Source organism: Mus musculus, chromosome 18, assembly GCF_000001635.26.
Source record: "Mus musculus strain C57BL/6J chromosome 18, GRCm38.p6 C57BL/6J".
NCBI classification, from domain to species: domain Eukaryota; kingdom Metazoa; phylum Chordata; class Mammalia; order Rodentia; family Muridae; genus Mus; species Mus musculus.
This window is the reverse complement of record NC_000084.6, coordinates 74,044,425-74,070,159: the sequence shown is the minus strand read 5'-3', so window position 1 is coordinate 74,070,159 and position 25,735 is coordinate 74,044,425. Positions and strand designations below refer to the sequence as shown.

Here is a 25,735-nt window from a genome sequence, read left to right as displayed (position 1 = left end):
TTTACAGAGTGAGTTCTAGGACAGCCAAGGCTATACAGAGAAACGCTGTTTTAAAAAAAATGTTTCTTTCCTTCTTTCTTTCTTTCTTTCTTTCTTTCTTTCTTTCTTTCTTTCTTTCTTTCTTTCTTTCTCTCTCTCTCTCTTTTCTTTCTTTCTTTCTTTCTTTCTTTCTTTCTTTCTTTCTTTCTTTCTTTCTTTCTTTCTTTCTTTCTCTCTTTTCTTTTTTTTTTTTCCAAGACAGGGTTTCTCTGTGTAGCCTTGGCTGTCCTGGAACTCACTCTGTAGACCAGGCTGGCCTCCAACTCAGAAATCCGCCTGCCTCTGCCTCCCAAGTGCTGGGATTAAAGGCGTGCGCCACCACCGCCCGGCAAAAAAAAGTCTTGTATTGGCTCACAAAGACGCAGCCTCTAGTTTGTCCTTTTACCCAGATGTCCTTAAATTGTTGAATGATGGAGTCTCACTATATAGCATGGGCTGGGCTCCAACTCCCAATCCTCTGTCTCTGTTTCCAAGCACTGGGATTACAGGAATGTACCGCCATAGCTGGGGCTCCAGTAACATTTAATTTTTATGTTATGTTATACGTGTGTATGCGTGTGCATGCAGGTGCATGCTAGTGTGTATACACATGAAGATCGAAGGTCAAAGTGCAGTAGTTGTTTCCCTCCTTTCATTATGTACCTCCTAGGGACTGAATTCAGATCACCAGGTTCCATATCACGTGCCCTGGCTCACTGAATCATCTAGCTGTCTCTTTACTCGCATTTAAACACCAAACCAAAGTCTGACATTTTAGTTGTATAATTATAGCATATACAAGACCTACATCTATTTCTTGTTAGTAGTCATAGCTATTATTTTTTTTTCATGTCTTACTGTTTAATTTCATCTCTAAAACAATGTTAATAGTAGTGATAGCATCTTTGCCCTGTTCTTGAGTTTCCTGGCAATGCCTTTAGCGCTTTTTATTTTGCATGCTGTCTGCTGGGATAAGTAGCTGGCATTTAAGGTTCCTCGAAAAGCCAGTGAGATCGAATCAAATCAGAAGAATGCTGGGAGAAACGAGAAAGTATTTTAAGAAGAAAGGAAAGATGAACTACACTTAAGGCTTGAGGACAGATCACTAGCTTTAAAGACACAGAGTCCACTGGCTATCCTTCACCCAGGTGATAGGAGTGGGTTAGACAGAGAGTGTAAAAACTTTGTTTTGCCAGATTTTATTGTGAAGGACCAATGAGAGACAAGAAAAGGCTAGAGAAAGGTATTTTTTGTTTTGCTTTGGATTTGATATTTTTCTTTTTCTTTTTTTTTTTTTTTTTTGTTTTTTGTTTTTTTTTTGAGACAGGGTTTCTCTGTATAGCCCTGGCTGTCCTGGAGCTCACTTTGTAGACCAGGCTGGCCTCGAACTCAGAAATCTGCCTGCCTCTGCCTCCCGAGTGCTGGGATTAAAGGAGTGCGCCACCACGCCCGGCGATATTTTTCTTTTTAGACAGGATTTCTTGTAGTCACACTTGCCCCCCCCCCCCCCCCCATTTTCTTTGTAACCAATGGCCTTGAACTGTTGGTCTCCCTGCCTCTGCCTCTCTCCTCCCGGGATCATGTCTAGCTCTAGATTTACTTTGGAAAGGCCATCGATGATAAACCATTACAATTCTTCACTACATTTATTGTTTGGAGGAAGAAGGGCATGGGGTGAAAGGTCAGAAGACAACTTCCTGGAGTTTGTTCTATCTTACTATGTAGATCCTGGCTATCAAATACAGGTTACTAGGCATTGGCAGCAATCCTTCTATCTGCTGAGTCATCTTGAAGACCCTTAAACCGGTTTTGATGGCTGCAGTGTATAATCCTGTCATGAGAAAATCGGGTAGAGGGGAGAGAAGAATTTTTGTAGAAAGATGTTCTTGAGGGAATAAGGAAATGGGATCGTGTCCACAAGGGTCATTCGATCCTGATACAGCAGGGGACAGTTGTGTTTGTTTATTGGTAAATTAACAAATGATTAGAGATGGTTAGAGATTGGACCCTGCATCCCAAGCTTGCTTTCTACCCCTGGTTCACAACCACAGCCTAGAACAAGGACAGCTTATAGTAACAGGAGGGAAGGCAGGGTACAGCAGAGAGACATTCCTTAAGTGGGCCACTGTAGTCACTGGCTTCGTGAGCATGAACGTTTCCTAGGTAATTCTGACGAATGCAAAGGCTTCAAATCGCCAGCCCACAGTTAAAACCACGCAACCCAAAGAGCCACTTGCCTCTGGTCTCCAGGTCTGCACCTGCAGCTTGGATTTCATTGAAACAAAGGCATTTCTAAAGCAGCCTGAAATGACAGCGGGGAAGGCGTGGCCTCTGATTTGTAGGCCTGAGGCCTGAAGCCTGAGGCCTGACCGAAGCTATAATGATCCCTCGGTCTGCCTCGTTTCCCTATGGGCGGGCTTGAACACTGTGTGTGTGTGTGTGTGTGTGCCTACGTGTGTGCACGTGTGTTCATGTATGTGCATGTACGTGTTTCACAAGTGGCACTTGCTTCAGATCCAACAGGGCTAAAAACAGAGGAGAAGAGGGACAGAGAGACTGAAAGAGGGTGGAAGAAAGAGGAAGAAGAACAAGGAGAAACAGGAAGAGGAAGGAGGAAAGGGAGAGGGAGGGAGAGAGGGAAACAGGGAAGAGGGGGGAGGTTATACAGAAGTTGATACCCTAGCTAGCCACTGAGGGAGTCTGTGTGTCCAGATTTATGCAGTGGGGCATGGGGCAGAATGACCTGGAGGTAACAGGGGTGGGGGAGGGGAAGAGGTGGGGAGAGGGGGAAGGAACGCAAGAAGGAGGGGGAGGGGGCTTTGCAAATGGGACAGAGGTTTGCTTTTTATGTCCTTGCTGAGGGCTCTACCACTAAAGCCAAGGGTTCTTAGGTTTCTCAAGCCCAACCAGTCCTCATCCCTGGGAGAGAGGACACATGCAAAGGCACTGTCCCTCAGTGACACCAACGCCTCCCTGGAGCAGAGGGCATGGAGTAGACGCAGCTGTTATGCAGTCTGGAGATTTTAGTTTCCCTCACCACCTAAACTGGAGTCAAAGGGAATGCCCCTCGATGAATCTGGCAGGCATGGTATTTACCTGTTCCCATAACTTCCAGGGCTACACAGAGGTTGGTGCCCTGGCTAGACACTGAGGTAGTTGGTGTGTTCAGACACAGGCAGCGGGGCACAGGACAGAATGGCTCCTTCGTCCCAGCGGGTTAACACACTGCCTCCTCCAGCAAGTCCTTCAGGAGCCTCCCCTGCGGAGTGAAAATAAGAGATCGCTTGTTTCCTAAGAGCAGGAGGAAGACCCCATGTAGCAAGTGTGATGGGAGGAGCCTAGGTAGGCTCTCAGTTCTTATTTTGCCCCAGGCGTTCTGTAGCAGTGGACTCTGATATTCAAATGCATATTTCATAGTCTCTCATCCAACAGTTTGGAGGAGGGCCATTTGCTATGCATGATCCATTCACTCACGCTCATCACATGGAGAAAATTACATTTCCCCCGTTGCCAAATGGAAGCGATAAATTACTCACATGGACAAGCACACAGTCATTAGGAGTGGTTTCCAGACCCCAGACTCTGAGCTAAAACACACAGAAGGGAGACTCCCAGACCTCCAGTTGTCTTGGGTCACACTTGCGGTGCCCATTCACCAGACCCTCAGCTGATACATGGATTTACTTCGGGGCGCGCGGGGGGGGGGGGGGATGTTTGCCCTTCTGTCTCTTTTGCATAAAACGAGCATCTTGAGGCCTCTTTTTCTTCCGTCCTAGCAGAGATGTTATAAAAGGGAATACATCAACACAGAACACTTCATATTTATGCACACTTGCTGAATTGATAATACTTATTTGTAATGAAAATTAAGTGAGCAGAATGTTAAAATGTTCTCTAGGGAAGGCGCGTTGAAATGTCTGACTGCAGACACACCAACCTCAACCTCTCCTTTTAGATCAATGCAAGTCCAGGTAACTCCTCTCTCTAACCTAGCTATAGTTAGTCTCAAACTTCTTGGCTACCTACATACATAGGATTAACGACAAGTATATCTGCACAGAGATTATAACTACCATCTGTTCCCTTTACAGGACTACCACCGAGTTAAGCACTTGTTACAGCTTCCAATGCAATCCCACAGTTTCTAAGTTTTACATTTTTTTAATCCATGTTACCCCTTAGTGAGGTTATACAACCCAAATAATTTCAGTAGTTACTGAGTATCTATGAAGTATCAGAAATTGTACCGCTCTCCAGAATGGGCAGACATAAACACCTGGCACATTAGACTTGGTTAAGTGTACAAGTGCAGCCCCCACTTGCTGGGTGCTTTGGATGAGAAGAGGGAGAATTCACTGGCAACCAAAACACTGGTGACCTCATTATACAATATTTAGTTCATCACATTCCACCCCCGCCCCCCTGCTTAGGAGAGCAGCTTTCCGTTTTAAAGGGATGCGTTCGCACAGTGACGCATCTACCTGCTGGAAGAGAGCTCAAACACCAGTCACTAGCAAAGTTTGGGGTCCGAGACTTCTTTTTTTTTTTTTCTGGCTACTAAAGTCTCGGTTCCCATCTGTGAGTTTTACTTAGACCCTGCGAACCAGGACGTACGCGCAGCCTAGATCTGCTGCACGCGCAAGGCCCCCTAGTGACCTGAGCTCCCGTAGCGTCCCCAAGACCCTCAGCCAGGGGTGGCTCCCGCCCACTCAGGTTTCCCCTCTGCCTGGAGCGGTCCAGTTCCAACCGGCTCTTTCTCCCCGCCCTCCATCTCCGCGGTTTGGGTAGAAGAGGTTGACCCGAAGCAAAGACTAAGCTCCGGCCGGGGCTCAGGGAGAGCTCCACATCGCGACATCCCTTCCTCAAGGACCGGGCTTTGAGGGAACCTCCAACGCTTGCAGGAGTGAGGACCCCGCTGCTAGAGCGACAGGAGATCTGAAGAGCAGGTGCCCAGCGGGAAGCCCAGGTTGCCCCGGGACCGGACGTCCACGCAGGAGGTGCAGAAACCCGGCTGCTCAGGAGAGGTCGCCTCCGGGTCTGGGTCCCAGCTGGATGGTCCCCGGTGCGGTTGCTGGGGCTCCAGCTGTCCCCGCCGCAGCAGGTGGGGGCCCGCGGGCCAGGGCAGGGGCGGGGCTGGGGGCGGAGCCTCGGCGGGGGCAGTGCGGGCGGGGGCCGGGCTCGAGCCCGAGTCGGACTGTCGGGGAGCCGGCGGGAGCTCGGCCGCGCCAGGGCTGGTGCAACCGGGCGGAGAGCGCCGGCGCCGCGGCCGCAGACAAAGGGCCGCCGCGCTCCGTCTGCCTCGGTGAGTGGCTCCCTGCTCGCCCGCTTTCTTTCTCTCGCTGCCCGCGCCTCCCGGAGTTCCGCCTGCTCCGGAGAGCTGGGAACTGCAAAAGGACCGGGACTTCCCGGCTCACTCTGCACCCCAGCCTCACCTGACCCGTGATCCCCTCCCCCCGCATCCCCCAAGACCGAGCAGACACCCAACTCGCGACTTTCGGAACGCCGGCCACTGTCTCTGGTGGGACCCACCCCGGCCGCCCTCGGTGACCTCTTCCTCCGCGCACCGTGCGCGGGTGCTGTCCCTGGCTCCCCAGTTTGGGTGGGAAGGTTGCTGCTGGGCTCTTCCGTGGGTGTGTGCGAGGGAAGACGACCCAGGGGCTGGGCGCCACGAGGGGACCCCACCCCTTGGGGACAGCGCGCGTTCGGGGTGGCGGAGGGGCAGTTCGCGAGTTCTGATTTGGATCTGGGGGTCTGGTTCTGTTCCTAGTTAGCCTCTCCTCCAGTTTATTTCCCTGTTCAAGGGTTAGCCTCGCATTTTCCCCCGGCCGCACCCGAAAGAGGCACCCCTTCTGTGGGTCGGTGGCTCCGGGAGAAAGAGGACCTGGCTGCTTCCCCCAGCTGGACAGCTCTGAGCCCGCAACGGTTGGGGAGGGAGGGCAGTGCGGGCAGCGACAGGGGGCTGACATCACTGCTCAGTCCCGGCCGGCTCCCTCTGCCTCCGGCCGGCTTGATCTCCATCAGAAAAGAATCGGAAGCCCGGCGGGCTTTTGCTTTTGTTCTCCCTGCTACTCTTGATTCCTTGGAGAAACCCGGATGGGTGGTTTCCCACAGAGGGGGTTGTGGTGAGAGTTCCAGGTGCTGCCCTGGAGGGACAATCCTTGGAAGAGGCGCTTTCTAGCCCCTAGATTCCGGCTGCTCATCCGTACCCCGGAGCAGAGGTAGGTACAGCTTCCCAAAAGAGCGCGATTCCTGCCGCGGCCGCGCTGTCACGCGCCTCTCCTGCACTCTTGAAAGCGCTACCTCGAGACGTTGCATTTCCATTCATGGAACTGTGCCTGGGTTTTGATTAATGTCATCCCTGCCAGGTTCTCTAAGAACGAGTGCTGCCTGCCATTCGATTTTGTAGTCCTTTTTACCGGAGGCCTACTGTGTGCAGGGCAACTGTCTTCATTTCAGAGATGCTTGTTAAGCACCTACTATGCGCAAAACGGGTGTGCCGTGACGTTTTCATGTTGACAGGTACTTGTTGGGTATTTCCGATGTTTGAGGAAGCCGTGTTATGATCCTGTTACTGTAATGATTAATTATTATTCACGGAGAACCTAGTATGCAAAGGACTTTTTTTTTTTTTTTTTTTTTTTCCAAATGGGAGCCCAGTATACTGTGCGGGCGGGGGAGGTAGAGGTGGGGGTGTGGTGTGGTGTGGTGCGAAGTAGAAGGAGAGAGTAATGGATGGGTGGTTTCCCAAAGAGGGGGTTGTGGTGAGAGTTCCAGGTGCTGCCCCGGAGGGACAATCCTTGTTTCTTCAACTCCCGGAGAAAACTGAATTTTAACTTTGTAGATTATGGTGTGGCATGAGAAGAGCTTGTCTTTCTACATGGGGCAATTTAAGCTTGAATGCTTGAGAGTTGGTCTGACTGGAACAAGGCAGAACAGTGAAGAGAAAGAACTTTGCTAATTATAACAGAGAATAGGACAAAGTTTTATGTGGCAAAACCTTAGTGCTAAAAAGTGGGATTAAGTTTGGAGCAGAAAGACAGGCAGGTGGACAGCCAACTCAGGAAAGAAACGGAGTGAAGAAGGAAAAAAGATGGGGCCAGCTAAGCTTACTTCATCCAGGCAGCTCACACTAATATCAGGGCCAAGGCAGGGTCCTTAATCGCATCCTTACAAATGCTCGAGAGACCTGTTAAGATATCTGAAGAATTATCCCCAGATCTTAATTCCCACTGGCCAGAAAATTATACATTCTCAATATAATGGCAAATATTTACATGCCTCTTTGTTATATATACTCCAACCAGGACAATGTAACCTAAAACAGTCCTTGTCCTGCAGGACCTGTGAGAGTTCATGAGATGACTACAATGGCAGCTTGGGCACCAAAAAAAAGGAAATCTAGTAACATGCTTAAAAACAAACAAACAAACAAACAAACAAACAAAAAACCCTATAGAATCGTGGCTTTCTTTTAAAACCAGAAGTGGAGAATTTCCATTTGTTCTGTATGTTTATCTCTTGACATTGACTTCTAGCAGTTTCTGGGTAATGACTTAACCCCAGCTTCTTGATACAATATACCTTTTCTTCTTCAAATGGTTTCTGATTTCCATCTTAAATTCTTTTAAAACTCCATGGCATTATCTTTGCTATGAACTTGGACCTTTTTCCTCACCCCTACCCCAACCGCCAGTGGTCTCTTCTGGAAGTAGACCTGTTAGAAAATCTTCATAGAAAACTTGGTCAACTCGAAATGAATGTGATCAAAGGGAAAGGACACCAATGGAGACCAACAGCAGAGAAACCCTAAGGTGATCATTCCAGTTGAGGGAAAGGGCCGTTAGCAGAAAGCATCTGGGCAAACAGACTAGCTTTTCAAGCCCTTAGAAGGGACTAGGTGTCCATCTGGATGGGGTTCCCAACCATTCACCAGAGATGTGCTGCCTGAGAGACAGACTTAGTGTCGGACTGTCAGGTGTAAGTCCGGCCATCACCCAGTTCGAGGTTCCAGGAGATCCTCTAGTTGCCCTGCTGGCCGGCCCTGCACCCCTCCCCCATTCCTTCAAGCATTCCTGAAGTGTTTTCACCTGAGCTGAGCTCGGCTCTAATCTTCCTCAGGCCAGGAATGTTGCCTCCTGTTGCTCCCTGCATCTCTCCTCTTCTGCAGGTGACTTTGGAGTAGGTGAGACTTCAGTGTCTCCTGCTGCCCATTTCGTCTTCGCTCTTTCCCTCCCTCCTGAGGTCCCTCCCATCCTTGTCACCAGTTTCAGCTGCTCCTGGCAGGCCTTGCAGTGTACGAAAACTGGTCTCTGGGGCAAACAATCTGTTACCCATCACTGTCCTGAATGTGAATGTAGGTCACTGTTCTGTCTTCAGGGGTCTTTGTTCTTTAAGCCTCATTAGAGCTGCCTCTGGGGTGGTGCTGGGGCTGCCAGGCTGGAAGTTACTGGGCTGGCAGGGTGACTTTCCTGCTCCCTTGAAGTGATAACACGGAGCCTAGGATCCGTGCAGTCCCACGAGCCGTGCACATCAGCCGTGCACATCTGGAGGCTTCAGTCTTTGGGGGTTTTTGTTTTGTTTGCTTGCTTGTTTGTTTGCATAGGGTCTCGCTATGTAGCCTGTGCTCACCGATCCTGAACTTGAGATTTTCCTTTCTGAGCTTCTCTTGTGCTGGGATCAGTGACATGTTCCACCATGTCTGGCTCCCTTTCTTTGAAGCCATGGTTCTCAACCTGTGGGTCGTGGGCCTTTAGTGGGGGTGGAGGGGTCACATATCAGATAATCCTATACATATCAGATGTTTACATTATGATTAATAACAGTAGCAAAAATGCAGCTATGAAGTTGCAATGAAATAATTTAATGGTCGAGAGTCACGACGTGGATTGCATCATTAGGAAGGTTGGGAACCACTGCTTTAAAGTACACTGTCCATTTTCCCCCCGCCAGAGGCTTTATTGCTTTGTATAATGGGGTGGCAGTTGACTTCAGACTGTAGCTCTTTGTGAGCCACCTCTCAACTTAGCCTTCACATGCTCTCCCCCAAGGTCTGGAGATTTGTTATTTTGCAGTGGGAGTCTCTGTCTGTCTCTGCGCATGCCTGTTAGTTACTTCAAGACAGATTCTTAAGTGCAGCTCTCAGACTTGGGGATTCTTTGTTACAAGACATACCTTGTCTAGTGTTTCCTTATGCCCATGGATTTTACCCACCGGATGCTGGAGGCCCGGAATAGCTACCCTTTCCAAATGGTAGCAACCCAAAGCATCCCCAGATAGCAACAAAGGTTCCCTGCGAGAAAAGTAACTCCTGTCTGAGGACCACTGCTCTTTGGAGTACTGGATACTATGTATCATGCTGAAACATAACTATCGGGGACAGGCTTGATTTAGTGTCACTTGATTCTTTTCAGTAAAAGCGACTTAATAAATGTAGAATTTTCCATATCAATATTTTCAGATCAGAATTTAGGTCCCTGGTCAGCACGCATACTCAGATGCAGAAATCATATTGTTAAGTTCATTTTTGAGGCCATTCTTCCTGTCTAATTTTTTTTTTCCTCCTCAGTGTAGATCTCACTTAGCTACCAGAAGTGTGGTAACAGAACCATCTTTGGCAGCAAGCCGGTACCACAGGAGCAGCTGAACCTGCTGTTGGGCCATAGCTGGTGGGCAACATGAGAGTCGGGAAGTGAGGTCGAGGTTGAGTTCGGCAGGGATTTGCTTATGTAGTTTGGAGATACCTAAAAAAAAGGTAAGGCTGGAGAGATGGCTCAGTGGTTAAGACCCTCTCTTGCATAGGACTCTGGTTCAATTCCCAGCACCCACACGGCAGCTCACAACTGTCTGCAACTCCAGTTCCAGGGAATAAAATACCCTCACACAGACATACATGCAGGCAAAACACCAAGGCACATGCCATAAGAGATAAATAAGTAATATTTAAGAAAAAAGAAAAAAGCAACATGGCCAGTCTTGAATGGTGTTCTAGGACAATCAAGTACGGGGGCTGTGAGTTTAAGCTTCAGTTTGCTTCCTGGTAAGGCCATCTCTGGGTGGGAGGCAAGCGTGAATAGGGTACTACAAACTTTCTTTGTGCAGGACCAGTAGGAGCTTCGAGAAGCTTTTCAGGTGTTATCTTACATCATAGAGAGATGAACAAAGACTCGTGAGTTCCAGGGCGATCTGTCCTCCTGCTCACATCTGCCTTAAAACCAAGAACTTCACCTGTTAGAGTGTATCTGCATGCCAGCCTCAGCACCAACAGCATTCCTGTAGGATGGGAAGAGGGTAAGGTTAGTTTACAGTCAGCAGGGTCTGAGTTGCAGTGATAGAAGCTACTTTTGTGCAGAGCAGTCAGTGTCCAACTTGGTGCTTCGGAAAGTGAATGAGGTGTGTCTTCAGGTCATGGAGTGGTCTCTGAAAGGCTCAGTAAGACTTTGTTGATTTATACTTCTCTTTTGCAACTCCCAAGCTTAGAGGGAGACTTTGTCATGCATTAAAACAGACCAAGGGGGAAATATTCATCCCCTTACGTGTGGGGAGTCGGGGCAAAGCCATTTAAGCACTTGTAAGCTAAATAATAAATCTTGAAAAACTGTATTTTAGGTTTCTAATTAATTTGTCATTAAATTAATTGATCTCTTGCCCTAGTTTAGAACAATCTAGTTTCGTTATGTTAATACACCTGGCTCTCTGTGAAGTGAAACAGTCAATGTATCAGTGTCTAGATTAACAACAACAACAACCACCAAATAAACCTGTAGAGGAAGATTTGCTATTGCAAGAGACATTTAAAAAAATACTATTCCTTCTACTTTTAAACTGGCAATTTATATGAGCATTTTAAAGAGGAGAGCTATTGAGTTGTTTTTCTTTTAAAATGAAAAATGGAATGCAAGGAGATTTAAGGATCCCCTGATCAGCCCTTCTTGTCCATCATGTAAGCTGGAAACCAAGGCAGGAAGCAGTTGGAAGGCTCGCCACGCCACGGTTACAGCTGTTACAGCGAGTTCCCTGAGGAGGCTGGGGCTGGCAGCTGGGGGTTTACCCTGTCTTTCGATTCTCAGTGCTGCTGGGATACTCCTGGCTTCCTGGTTGCGGGAGCTTGTTGGTGGAAAATTGAGGAGGCAGGAAAAAGGTTTAATTACTTGCCTTCTTTCCAGGACATCTCATTCTGAGAAAGCAGCTCACAGATTCAAGCTAATTACACGGGTGCCAGCGATGTGTGCACACAAGCCTTGTTCTGAAAACAACCACGGGAAAGCTCCAGAAGTTGTACTGAGTGAATGGAATTGTTTTATAGAGCTTATTTTAAGATACCTTCACAGTGATTGATAAGAATGATAATATTGATGTCTCTATTTAGGAGAGTCATTAATGCACAGTCGTGAAGGTATCAAGAATAAACAGATCTACCTATACCCTATTCAGAGTTGGTTTTTTTACATTTTAATGGTTTTCTTGGCTCATTTTAAAATATAATTGAGACCACATTGTGTGTGTGTATAATTTTAATTTTAATCCTTTTCCAGGTAATACTAGAACAAATGATATCCATGATTCAAACTCATGGTAAATATAATTTTAGTGGATGGGTAGTTTGGTATTTGTAAGATCCTTAATTTATCCTAACACTTTACTATTAGTGGATATTAAATTTCTCTCCAAGTTCTCCCCACTGGGTCATTGCGCCTGCACTCTTTCGACAGCTTGGAATATTGTTTTTTTTTTTTTTTTAATTCTCTCTGTGACATATTCACAGATAGAGAAATTACTTAGCTAGTGGAGTGAGCACACTGTATTAAATGTCTTTATGAAAGGGGCATGCGAGCTTGTACTCTCGTTGGTAGCATGCTGTTAGCGATGGAATTTCCTCACACTACCGAGAGTGCATGGTACTCTATGTTTCTGTATTTGATGGATAAAATTAATGAGTTAGTTTTGTTGATTACAGTTGCATTTTGGAGAGTTACTTTTCTATCTTTTTTTTTCCTTCGTGATTAAACAACTACACCTGTTTATAAGACCATTTCTCAAAAGAAAAAAACAAAAACAAAAACAAAAAAAAACCCAGTATGTCTCAGATTTCAAAGGTAAACTGGGAATTCTATGAAAAAATTGTATCTAATAGTCTGTGATGCCAGACTCTCAATGTCCTGTTTCTTCATGGTAGAGGAGTGGTTTATGAATTACTGAAGAAGGCTTAAGAGGGGGATGCACCTCGTAAAGATCCAACACTCAAAACTTAGGGAGGGTTTGGTGAAGGTCAATGTACAAAGCTGGGGCTCCGGGCTGAGAAGGCCAACATACAGTGAGTCTTTCTCAGCTTCATCCCTACCACAGCCTGCCAAGCGAACCGTGGCAGACAGAAAGAGAAACGTCCAAATTCACACACCCCTTCAGTCACCGCTCTTTACAGGTGTGTGACCTGCCCCTGGTTGTGTTTGTGGCCTTGAAAAGTGTAGGCATTAATTCAAAGACAGCCTTATCTGTCCCCGCTTTGTCCCAAATCATTGACACAAAGGCCTATTAAGTTTATTAGCAAGCTTTAATCCTAGGCTGGCCTATTCTACCTCTCTAATGCCCTGTGACTTATCAGTCTGGGTTTTCCCTGGCTTGCTCTGGTCCATGTGTGACCTCATGCCTGCTCTCTTATCAAGACCTCATAGCAAATCCTTCTGGTCTCTCCACCTTCTTTCCTAGTGGTTCTTCTCTTCCTTCTCTCTCCCTGGGACCCCTGGCTGGAATCGGAAGTCCAACCTTCCTATCTCCTCTGCCCATCCATAGGCTGGTCAGATCTTTATTAACCAATCAGGGATAATTAGGGAACATTCTTTACACAACATTGATACAGGAGATGGCTCAACAATTGTAACAGTGCTAGTGTCCAGACTGTAGCCAGAGCTCTGAGCACAGAAAGCAGAAACTGAATGTGCCATGCACAAGACCAACCCCTAACAGAAGAGTGTTAGCCTGGGGAATATTAGCAACTGTCCCCAAACTCATTTGCTTATTTGTGGGAGAATTTTTGTGGTACGAGGTCAGTTTGCCTTCCTGAATTTACTGAGCATTCTCTCAGACTGGTTCCTGTGTTTTCCATCCCCTCCCCATTTTAAACAGTCTCTTCAAGCTACACTCTCAAGAGTTCTGTCTTCCAAGTCCCAGTGTTTCTTCAGCGATATCTAATCTGGTTTGAATTCATATGTTTGTTTGCAATTTCAGTCTTAATCCCTGAATTTCATTTGCAGAATTCTAGTTATTTTTCAACATTATAGCTTCAACAAGAAGCCATATCGCCTTCAACATTGACATTGTTTCCACTACCCCTGGAAGTTTAGTCGTTGTTTTTGAGACAAAGTTGCTATAAGCCCAGGCTGACCTCCGAGTTAGCCCTGGTCTTCCCCATCTCCTCTCAAGTACCAGGATACAGGTATTCATCACATACCTGGCTCATTGGCTAAGCCCAGCTTTTATAGCTGTGTGCTGGGCCCGGATATTTTGCCTTCTATGTCTGGGATTTTCCCTTTGTAATACCTAAGCACCTGTTTTTCCTATTTGTTGTGTGTTCTGATTTTCGTTTCGGTTCATGTTTACGTTATTATGTTTCCTTGTTTTGTTGGTTAGTCTTTGTGTGCTGAATATTTCTTTAAAAAATTATTTGTGTGACTTAACCATGTGTCACCAGCATGTGATCTCAGCACTTGGAAGGCTAAAGCAGGACAAGCATGAGGTCAGACTGGGCTACAGTAAGACCCTGACTTTAAAAAAATGAATGTATATATAAATACCACATTTTATATCTTAAAATATAAATATTTCTACATTTCAATCTCTGAAATCAAGATATTTTTAAAACTAATAGATTCTTACATTTATGTTTGGCAGCATTTTTATTTTTCTCTGATAAATTAAATAATGCTAATGTATCATGTAATTAGTGATATTTAACATTTGATGACATAATTTGAAGCTTTGGCTGTTACTGCTAAATATGACAAGTGTTCTAAAAAGGATTTTAAATGGCTTGCATAGAGTTGCAGGAAAACTGTCTCTTAGGAAGCTTGAGACTCTCTAGGTAACCCAGATGACATGAAGCCAGACTAGATTATTTTTTGTTTTTCCTTATTTCCATTTCCTTGCTCTTGGACTTCTATGTTTGATGTAAAGCAGAGGCCCTGGCCTTTTGATCCCATTGGGCTGTGTAGTGGTTTAACTCTCCTTGGCTGATGGGAAGAGAGTACTATTAGGAGGTGTGGCCTTGTTGGAATAGGAATAGGAATAGGAATAGGAATAGGAATAGGAATAGGAATAGGAATAGGAATAGGAATAGGAATAGGAATAGGAATAGGAATAGGAATAGGAATAGGAATAGGAATAGGAAGGTGTTACTGTGTGGGCAGGCTTTGAGGGCTCCTGGTATGTCAGGCCCTACCCAGAGTGGAGGAGAGTCTCCTGGCTACCTTTGGATCAGGATGCAGAACTCTCAGCTCCTCTCCAGCACCATGTCTGCCTGCACACTGCCATGCTTCCTGCCATGATGATAATGGACTAAACCTCTGAAACTGTAAACCAGCCTCAATTAAATGTTTGCCTTTATAAGAGTTGCCTTGGTAATCCTGTCTCTTCACAGCAGTGGAAACCCTAAGACAGGGTGTCAGCGTGCTGTTCAGCTTTGTCTTCCTAGAGCAAGTGCCTTGCTACTCTTGTGACAAAATGGCCCTGATGCTAAGCACACATGCCTTAGTCTTCTTCCTAGAATCTTAGGCCTGCAGCGTTCTCTGTCTCCTTAGCTCTCTGGAGCTTCTAGAATGTTCTGTTTTAAAACTTCTTGTTAATGAATTGTTGTTTGTGTCTGTGTCATGTGTGGGTGTGTGTGATCAGAGGACAGCTTGCCAGAGTCACTTCTTTCATGATGTGGGTATTGGGGGTTGAACTCAGGTTGTAAGGCTTGGTGGCGATTACCATTAACCATGGGCTAGCGTACTCTTACGCTCATGGGAAAAGTTAGTTCATTGCCAGCAGCAGGAGGAAGGACCAAGTCTTATTCATCATAGGACTGAGCAGAAAGCAGCACCAGCCCCCAGCTCTTTTTGCCTGCCTCAAATTAGAGACCACTCTTCCTTTGTATTCCAAATGCCATCCTATTGATAGCTGGAAATTGATAGCTGGGGTGGTAAATTTCCATTAATTGGTAAATGGAGCTCTATTTCCTTGTGTGGCCAAAAGTGGTTGTCTGGTCTTTTTGTAATAAGGTGACTGGCTGAGGGAGAAGACACTAGGATGGTATCTAGAACCCCATTAGAAATCCTTTTTTTGTGTGTGTATCATGAGGACCCAAGAATCTGCTGTTTCAGCACTAAAGCTAAGCAGGAAAAAAGTAGACTGTATATAAGCTGGTTAGGTCTTTCATTCAGCAGGCTGCCCAGTGTTCTGTATGTGAAACAGAATTGCCCAACTGGGGCCGAAGCTCCGCTTAAGGAATAGTCATGTCCAGGCCCCAAGACTCACGATAACCTTTTCAATGAGTCTTGGTTCTGGGTTTTTAAAAATTATATTATTGCAATTAGTGAAAAGAGAGGCCATAAAACTGAAGGGAGAGGCATATAGGAAGGGCTTAGAGGGGGAAAAGGTAATGGAGAAATATTATAATTATATCATACCATCAGAAAAAGTAAGCTAACCTTCCCAGCCCACCCCACCCCTCCCCCCCAAAAGAAAACCCAAGTGTGATGGTTTATATATGCTCAGCCCAGGGAGTGGCACCATTAGAAGGTGTGGCCTTGTTGGAGTAGGTGTGTCTGTGGGTGTGGGCTTTAAGACTCTCATCCTAGCTGCCTGGAAGTCAGTCTTCTCCAGTTCGCCTTTGGAACAAGATATAGAACACTTAGCTCCTCCTGTACCATGCCTACCTGGAAGCTGCCATGCTTCCTGCCTTGATGATAATGGTCTGAACCTGTAAGCCAGCCCCAGTTAAATGTTGTCCTTAGAAGAATTGCCTTGGCCATGGTGTCTGTTCACAGCAGTAAAACCCTAACTGGGGAAGACAGAAGTTGGTACCAGAAGTGGGGTATTGCTTTGATAGACCCGACCATGCTTTTGTTTGGAAGAATGTGGATTTGGGGACTTTGGATTTAGAATGCCATAGAATGTTTTAAGTGGGGTCTTAATGAGCCATCCTAGTAGGAATATGGAAAACTTTGTTGGTGTGAGAGGTTTGAACTGTACAGACCAGGCTCAAGAGATTTCAGAAAAGAATTTCAGTATGTGGCCTAGAGACTGTTTTTGTGGTATTTTGTGAAGAAGGTGGCTGCTTTTTGCCATTGTCTGAAGAGTCTGCCTGAGGCTAAGATAAAGAGAATTAAATTAATTGCATTGACAAAGGAAGTCTCAAAAAAGCCAAGCAGAGACTTTGTTCTCTGGTTAAGTCTCATGAAGAGCATTTTGAACAAGCATAGAAAGTTTAGACAGGAAATATGTGGTTTGAGTATTAAAGGGGCACCAGGAAGTGAAATGGAACTAAGTTTTGTGTTTTCTAGGAGATAGCAGATTAAGGAAGTAGGACTTTGGGGCAAGATCCCATTCAGCTAAGTTTAGATCCAGGCATGATGGTATACACCTTTAATCCCAGGAGATAAAACCAAGCAGATCTCTGAGTTAAAGGCCAGCCTGGGACAGAGCATGTTCTAAGTGGAGAAAAGTTTAAATCGAAGTGTGGTGGTACACATCCCTAAGTTCAGTCCCCAGCTCAGGAGAGAGAGCCATTCAGATCTCTGAGTTCAAAGTCAATCTATAGAGCAAGTTCCAGGACAGCTAAGCTTAGACAGTGAAAGAGTTGGAAAACAGAAAGTGATAATGTAATAGAATAAGGGGCCATGTTCTGTCCTTGCAAGCAGCAGAACTCACCAGTTTCAGCCATTTGGCTCTGGCTTTAGAGTCAAGAATAGAAGGGACTACTTGGACAATTGATGCTGGTTAGCTGGAGCTAAGAAATGAACAGTGATTAAGAAGAGACCAGCATCACTGAGGTGAAATCTCTTGGGAGTGTTTTCTGAGAGCACAAAGAAGCTGTGTTCCAAAGATAGCCAAGGTTGTGCTTCGTGCTGCAGCTATACTTGGTAATGTGTAAGAATCACCCAGGTGGTACTGGTTTTGAAGGCAGGAAGGGATCATGAAGAGCAGCTGAGGCTCGGCACTGTGAGAGGCCATGGAAGGCCACTGGTGAAGATACACTCTTAGTTGCAGTTGATGGCCCAGGACTGAAAGGGTCATGCAAAGGAGTTGAGGCTTGGCACCATGAAGAGAGTTTCTGAGAGACTATTGGTGAAGCCTATTTGTAGTGGAAGACTTCAGTGTCTTATAGATGCCAGTACCATGGGATGATCACCAAGAACAGCAGCAACAGTGGAGTGGGTCAACCTGAGCTTAGAGTGCTACAGAGGGCAGAGCTGGAGAAGTGATGCCAGCCCTTTGGAGGAGTCTAGAAGATCATGTATGGGTCCCAGAAATTGAAACAAGAAGCTGTAACATTGAAGTTGACTTGGAGAACCCAAGATGTTCAAGATGCCAGAGCTGTGGGCTATCTGCCAAGGAAAGCTGCTAACAGGGAGTGGAACCAGCCTAGGAGAGAAAAGTTTCCTGCAGTCAACAAAGATGAAAAAGGAACTGGAGATCTGAAGACCACTTTGACATCAGCCACGGAAATGCAGAGTTTGGAGATTGCTCAACAGGTTTTCTGTCTTGCTTTGGGGATTACAGTGAAGTGATTGGATGAATCTCAGAAGAGATTCTGAACTTTCGACTTTTGACATTGTTGAGACTGCTATAGACTATGGGGGCTTTAGAAGTTGAACTAAATGTATTTTTTGCATTATGCTATGGCTAGGTAGGGCCCCCATAGACTCATGTTTTTGAAAAAGTCTATGGGGGCCAGGAGGTGGAATGTGATGGTTTGTATATGCTTGGGCCAAGGAGTGGCACTATTAGGAGGTATAATAGCCTTGTTGGAGTAGGTGTGTTACTGTGGGCATGGGCTTGGATACCCTCATCCTAGCTGCCTGGAAGTTAGTCTTTTGTTTGCCTTCAGAACAAGATGTAGAACTCTCAACTCCTCCTGCACCATGCCTGCCTGGAAGCTGCCATACTCCTGCCTTGATGATAATGGTCTGAACCTCTGAACCTGTAAGCCAGCCCCAATTAAATGTCCTTAGAAGAATTGCCTTGGTCATGGTATCCATTCACAGCAGTAAAACCCTAAGATACCAAGCCAATGAACAAAGGATTGCCTTAAAATCACATCTATTTAATTTGTTGAGTGTGTGTATGTGTGTTCGTGGGCATGCTGAGTAAATGTGGGAGCTTAGAGGGAGAGTTGGTTCTTTCTTTCACCAGGGACCCTTCCACACAGGGATGGTCCTCAGGACTCCAGGCTTGGTGACAAACTTCTACCCACTAAGTCATCTCAATGGCCTGATTCTGGTTTCTTAAAGGGAGCCTTGGGATATTTTCTGGTCTTCAGAAACCATTCGCACAACTCAGCAGCTAGATGGACTTCCTCTGTTCTCTTCCAACCATAAAGGTGCTTCTTCAGTATCGTTATGAAACCAGAAAAAATATGTTGAGAATAATGTATTGGTTGAGCAAAGGAGCAAGATGCTGGAGATTCCCATTGGCTACTTTACCAGAGGCTCTGTTGGCTTTTCAGAGCAAGGAAGGGGGCCCTAATTTTTCTTTGGGGTCCCTTCCCTCTGGGACCCTAGACCTAATGGATTTGATTGTTTCTTTGCTATTCTCCCCAGGAGCGTCACATCTCCAGTCCCTTCAAGTGTCTAGTCACGAGGTAAATGGAAGGATTCGAGCATCGGGGTCAGCCCATCAGGAAAGAGCCTGTCTAGGGTGGGGTATGTGTGCTCACCAGTCTTGTGTCAACTTGACTCAAACTAGAGCTATCTGAGAGGAGGGAACCTCAATTGAGAAAAATGACTCCATAAAACCCAGCTGTAGGGCAACCTCTTCATCAGTGATGGATGGGGAAGGGTCCAGCCCATTGTAAGTAGTTCTATTCCGGGTATGTATGTATGTATGTATGTATCTCTCTATCTATCTGTCTATCTGTCTATCTATCTATAACCAGGCTGAGAAAGCCAGGGGAGCAAACCAGTCAGCAGCAGCCCTCCGTGGCCTCTGCATCACCTCCTGCCTCCAGGTTCCTGCCCTGTTTGAGTTCCCATCCTGCCTTTGGTGATGAACAGGGATGTGGCAGTGTCAGCTGAATAAACCCTTTCCTCCTCAACTTGTATTTTGATTATGGTGTTTTGTTGCAGCAATAAAAACCCTCACTAAGACAGTGTGTGTGTGTGTGTGTGTGTGTGTGTGTGTGTGTCCACCATTTTCTTTCTCTGAGATCACTCCATACCATGGATCATTTTGCATATTCCACAATGATTGATCCAACTGATATTTCAATTTTATAACATTTCACACTAGGAAAAAATACATTTAATAGCCTGGCCATCTTTCTAGAAATAGAATTCCACCAATTAATTAGGCTTTAACAACTGCCCATAAAATGGATCTGTCACCCCAGTCTCCTGTAGCTCGAGTCCGTGACTGATCCCATTGGAAGAAATAATAATCACTTAATTGACTGTGAAGGAGCACACTTCCTATTCGCTGGGAAAACGTACCTCTCTATGATTCGTTTTGGAGGCAGAATCACTAGAAACTTTTACCAGCTGTAAGAATTTATGAGCCATGACTGAGATTTTTGTATTTTTGTATTAGATGTTCTCTTTATTTACATTTCAAATGTTATCCCATTTCCTATTTTCCTCTCCAATAATACCCTATCCCCTCCCCCTTCTCCCTGCTCCCCAACTCATCCACTCCTGCTTCCTGGTCCTGGCATTCCCCTATACTGGGACATAGATCCTTCACAGGACCAAGGGCCTCTCCTCCCATTGATGACTGACTAGACCATCCTCTGCTACATATGCAGCTAGAGACACGAGTCCCACCATGTGTTTTCTTTGGTGGTTTTGTATGATCATGTATGTATATGGCATGAAAGTAGAAGCTTGGTATATAGAGGAGATGGGGATAGGGAGTAGGGAATCATGGGGATTATGCATAGTATGTATACACTTGTATGAAAATGCCCTCTTGTACTGGGCATAATGGATATATGTGTGTGTGTGTGTGTGTGTGTGTCCATTATATATATGGAAAAAAGTACAAAATACTTGAAAAAAGAATTCATGAACCATCACCACTCCCTAAAATGAATAGATTAAACTTTTCATCATGATTTACGTTAAGTGCAAACTCTAGCTTCTTTTATTTATCAGTAACCTGGCCTCTTGAACTGTTTCGAGACAGGGTTTCTCTGTATAGCCCTGGCTATCCTGGAACTCACTCTGTAGACCAGGCTGGCCTCGAACTCAGAAACTATCCTGTCTCCGCCTCCCAAGTGCTGGGATTAAAGGCAGTGCCACCACTGCCCGGTTATTTCTTTTAAAAGAAGGTAAAGTTATTTGAGATTCACCAGCATGATTTTTTTTTTAATTTTTTGTCACACGTATTGAGATTTTTCCCCCCAGCCACGTTGAGACTATCTTGTTTGCCAAAAGGTGGTAACGTGCTACAGTTAAGATAGCGTCTGTGGAAGCCACAGCGAGCTGAGACAGCACAAGTTTAGCAGACCCCCGAGCTCGTCAGAGACCAAGGCATTGGGTCCAGGGAGTGCTGCGGTTATCCTGAGTACCCAGCACGTTCTAGAAGATTCAGAACGGTTACGGTGCTTTCAACAAAACGGAAGGGAGTCAGTCGTACAGAACCCGAATGATCTTAGTTGTTAGGAGGATAAAGAAGATGATTGCAGGAAGCCATTTAGAAAGAAGAGCTAAGAAACGGGCCACTGTGAGGTAGCCACTGTGCCCCGCTTTGAGTCTCTAGATCAGAGGAAATTTTTCTTTTCCTTTCTCTTCTCTTCTTTTCTTTTTTCTTTTCTTTCTTTTTTTTTTTTTTTTTTTTTTTTTTTTTTTTGGTTTTTGGTTTTTCGAGACAGGGTTTCTCTGTACAGCCCTGGCTGTCCTGGAACTCACTTTGTAGACCAGGCTGGCCTCGAACTCAGAAATCCTCCTGCCTCTGCCTCCCGAGTGCTGGGATTAAAGGCGTGCGCCACCACGCCCGGCTTGGAAATTTTTCTTAGGGATGATTGTATATTTCAGTACCTGCAGCGGAGGATTCAGATGGCTTTGACGGCCTGTCTTTCTGCTGTGCAATAAAAATTTTTGAAATATGTACCGTAGGGCCATGGAGTGAGGCCGGAGCTTTTCTCGGTGCGGACTGAAGCAGTTGTGGGCGCGTTGTGTCTTGACTAAGCTGCTGGTTTTCTCTACCCACCCCCTCCCCCTTTGTGGGCTGGAGGTTGAAGTTGAAAGAAACATGAAAGGCTCAGGACTTTGTTCATTGTGTTGGGGCTCTAGATGGGAGAGGGCATGTTCAGGAGTCCGAAGGGGAAATGCTTGTAGGTTATTTAGTGATCCTAGTACTCTTTCATGCTTCAAAACTTATTCAGTGGATTTGCAAACCCCTGAAACCCACTTTTTAAAATGAGCAGTCTCTGAGCATGACCTTCAGGTGTATTTGGGCAACAACATGCAGTAAGACCATCCCCCTGGGCTTCTCTTCAGACCCCCACACTCAAATGTCTGTCATCCTGGAAGTGTGTTCTAACCAGTCTCACTTAAAGAACCAAGTGCAGAGCTTTGCCCCATGCTCCCCATTCAGGCTCTGTCTTCCTTACTAATCACTAAACCTTCTTGTCTTTCCTTCTTCTTTTCCAATCGACAGGAAATAATAGTAGCCTTATTATTTAATTATCACCACTAGAAGTAATGTCAGATTTCAGTAATCTAAAACTGCACTGCCTTGCGCTTAGATTATTTGAAAGAAGATATTTCCTCTCTAGTAATGGATATCTAGAAGAAAAAAAAACGTATATTGTTTTAGACCCAGGGATATGTCCGGAAACCTGTTCTTAGGTAGAAAAAAATTAAATATGCAGGCCTTTTTGGTGGGAGATGTTGTTAGTTGTGATAAAGCGAGGATGAGCTGGGGGGATTTTTTTTTAATTTAATTAATTAATTTATTTATTTTGGCAGTGCTGACTATAAAACCCTGGCTAGATCATACAGGCTAGATAAGTGACCTACTGCTGAGCTATATCCCCAGCCTCCATACTACTTAATTTTTAAATTAAGTCAATATGTTTATTCAGCCAGAAAGTAATGGAGACGCTTAAGATGTTGAAGAAAAGAAAAACAGGAACATAAGGTCCTGTGCTGAGTTCAATCTCTAGGCGCTGTCATTGGAAACTGGGTTTTATAAATTATTGTACAAATATTTTAATATTAATGTGTATAAATGTAGATGAAATTCTATAGGGACACATGACTAGTATGAGTCACATGTATCTACCATGACTTGGTGAAATTTCCATGCTGGAGCCTTTTACAAAATCCAACTGTCTTCTTGGGGCCCCCTAGGGGCACTGCCCCAGACACTGACCTGTGTTATGAGGGTTCCTCTTTTTCAGGTTGGAACAAACTCGGAGAAGATGGGCGGCTTGTCTTGTCTTAGATAGCATGGTTACTAGTTAGTGGTAGTCCAGGCCAAGACCAGAATCCAAGTTTGTTCTTTGGCTCAATGCCCTTTTGTCCGTAGTAGAAACAACTTTATTCAGGATATATATATATATATGTATATATATATATATATATATATATATATATATATATATATATATATGTATATATATATATATATATATTTTTTTTTTTTTTAATAAAACACTCCATGCTGCTTCTCTGGTTTCCTGGCATTATGCACATTTCTTTCGGGCGTTGAACCCTCATTAGAAGTTACAGTTGTTCTCGCTGATGTCACCAGCATAGACACTAGCCTTTCCTCTGTAAACGTTCCATGACTTACCGGTAAATCATATGCACAAATTGCTTATTGTGTCTTTGTTTTTTGCAATTGGATGCTCAAGGAAGTCTTCCCAAAGTTACGGATGGGGCCATTTCTACAAGGCTAATGTGGTTGTGCACAAGAACCGTCAAGCCACAGGATGTCTGAGCTAGAAGGAGAGGCTCCTCAAGAGAACCTGCTTGCTTGTCTCCTAAGGGAGTAACTGAAGATTGAATAACCTGTCCCAGACTCCACGGGGAAGAAGACGTGGCATGGTACACAGAGTCCAGTTCCCCTGCCTTCAGCCCAGGAGGTTTCCTCTCCTGAAGTAAGAGCCATGGAGAACAAGCATCATGGTTTAGAAAAATCAATGCTGGCAAGAAATGGGTTCCAAGAAATGAAGATTCCAGCCGGGAAGAGGAACCTTCAACAGGCTGCAGTGAGCTTATTTTTATGGGATGTTGTTGTTGTTGTTGTTTTGAGAGTCACTCTTGCTCAGACTGGCTTAGACTCACATTGATACATACGGCTGCCTCCCGAGTGCTGTTATTACAGGTCTTACCCATCACACCTGAGCCCAATATTTTTATATGTTGTATATCTTTCTTTTTTTTTTTATGCTTTTAGAGCTTTATTGTAGGAAGGTAGGGGGAAGGAGAGAAGGTAGAAAGAGGAAGAGAGAGGCTGACTATGGCCAGGTGGAGAGAGGGGGGGAGAGAAAGAGAGAAGGAGGGCTAGAGAGTAAGAAAGGTGAGGGCTTAAAAAGAGCTATATTGTATATCTTAGTAACACATTCATTCCCCATAACCATGTTTTATCGATCCCACTCCATCTGGACTCCTTCAACTCGGGAAGTCCCTATGTATTTTCACAATTTTTTTTTTTTTGTCCTCTTTATAACCCAGTGAGTTTAATTAGGATTGCTTGTGTATGCGTGGGTGAGAATTTGTTTCTTTGTTCTCATTGTTTGTTTTAAATTGGAGCATGAACAACTTAACGGTGGTAACACCACTGAGGAAAAATTACTCCCTCTCCCTTAGTAGCTATTAATTGCCAACAGCCCCTTGGGGGGTAGGCAGGACCCCATGACCCCACCCCCATGCAGACTGAGGTGCTAACAGACTGGATCTTACCCAGGTAACCTCAGCTGCCGTGAGGTCTGTCTTGTGTACATCTGTGCTGTGTCTACAGGACAGTGTTGCACTTCAGTGCTCTCTGTAACACTGTTTCCATCCCCTCTGTGAAATCTTTGCTGAGCTTTGGAACAGGGCATATGATGTAGACATCCTCTTAGATCTGAGCGCCTGCCACTCATCCTCTGCACTGTGACTAGTTACGAGTCTCCGTATTAGCCACTGCCCATTGTAAACCCAGCTCTTCTGACCAAGGTTGAGAGCAGCACCCATCTATGTAAATAAACATGCATGTTTAGAAGGCAGTTTGACACCATGTCCATTTAGCAAAACAACAGCAGTGGGTGCTACCACCGCTCCCCCCAAAGCTATGACTTCCTAGCCATGAGCTTTTTATTAGTTTTTACCAGTAAATGTCTGCCCCAGAATCTTTCCACTTCCAAGGGCTCAGAGATCCCTGGGGCTCCCAAATACCTGTTACCTTCTTTCCTTTGCCTTCTGGGTGATTGTTGTTTAGTCCAGGGGGAAGGGAAGGGGATATGTGTGAATATGACCCCTGCAGGGCTATATAGAATGTCTTCTGCAGTGGAAGGGGCTCAGCTAGCTTGGAACAAGCCCCCCCCCCCCCCTGCTAAGTGTGATGTCATCTCTTCTCATGGTTACTAAAAAGGCCCAGGGCAGTAGCTCTGTAACCCAACTGTACATTTAGGCTTATGTCAACTTGATGCAAGCTAGAGTCATCAGAAGGAATCTCAATTGAGAAAATGCCTCCATAAGATCCAGCATCTTTCTTCTTAATTAGTGATTGATGGGGAAGGGCCCAGTCCATTATGGGTGGTGCCATCCCTCGACTGGTGGCCCTGGTTCTATAAGAAACCAGGCTGAGCAAGCCACGAGGAACAAGCCAGTCAGCAGCACCCCTCCATAGCCTCAGCATCACCTTCTGCCTCTAGTTTCTCGCCCCGCTTGAATTCCTGTCCTGATTTCATTTGGTGATGAACAGCGATGTGGAAGTGTAAGTCAAATAAACCCTTTCCTCCTCAAATTGTTTTTTGGCCATGTTGTTTCATCACAGAAGTAGAAACCCTAAGACACTAAGCAGGCAGCCAACCATCTGGAGGGCTGGTTAAATTATAACGTTGTGGGGTACCCCTGGAGAGTCTGCTTCAGCAGATGTGGGTGGGACCACAGAATATGCATCTCTTCCAGCTGCCCAGGAGATGCCCATGCTCTGTTCCGGGTCTGCCCCTGCCACAAGAGGGAGGAAGGAAGTGTCGGCGTTGGTGTGGTTTAGGGAACAGTCCAAAGATGCCAACAAAAGGAATTGGAAATGGCCTCTTAGCCAAGGAAAAATTGGCCTTTTAAAAATTATTACAAAAGACCTACTCCCTTCTAGGTGTTGGGCAAGCCACACTGCTATACTGTTATGATGTGAAACAGCTTGCTTGGTGTGGGGTGTGTGTGGATGACCGGACAATAAAGAGAGAGCCATGGTGCCGTTCCCTAGGGGAGCACCTGGCGCTGTCATGGGACATACTTTTTTTCCTAGGCAGAGGGAATGTTGCCGCCCAGAGGTGGCTTCTGGGAGAAGTTGATGATGCCCAGAATCTAACTAT

General features: G+C 45.5%; 1 protein-coding gene and 1 long non-coding RNA gene across 7 annotated transcripts in view; one reads left to right on the top strand and one right to left on the bottom strand.

The window, feature by feature from the left end:
- Window positions 1–1,645: 1,645 nt before the first annotated feature.
- Window positions 1,646–5,106, bottom strand: Gm9925 (predicted gene 9925). The gene is made up of 3 exons (NR_164344.1): window positions 3,555–5,106; window positions 3,115–3,277; window positions 1,646–1,849 (listed from the first exon to the last, which is right to left on the bottom strand). It is a non-coding gene; the product is annotated as a predicted gene 9925 (long non-coding RNA).
- Window positions 4,726–25,735, top strand: part of Mapk4 (mitogen-activated protein kinase 4) — a 136,949-nt gene continuing 115,939 nt past the window's right edge. Inside the window, exons 1-2 of one of the 6 annotated variants that reach the window (XM_030250447.1) lie at window positions 5,233–5,320; window positions 9,589–9,769. The gene's annotated coding sequence lies outside the window, so the exon portion shown is untranslated. Of the gene's footprint in view, window positions 5,120–5,210; window positions 6,237–9,583; window positions 9,770–25,735 lie in introns of those variants that run through there. The other 5 variants (XM_030250446.1, XM_006525901.4, NM_172632.2 and 2 more) reach the window with 5 other exon arrangements.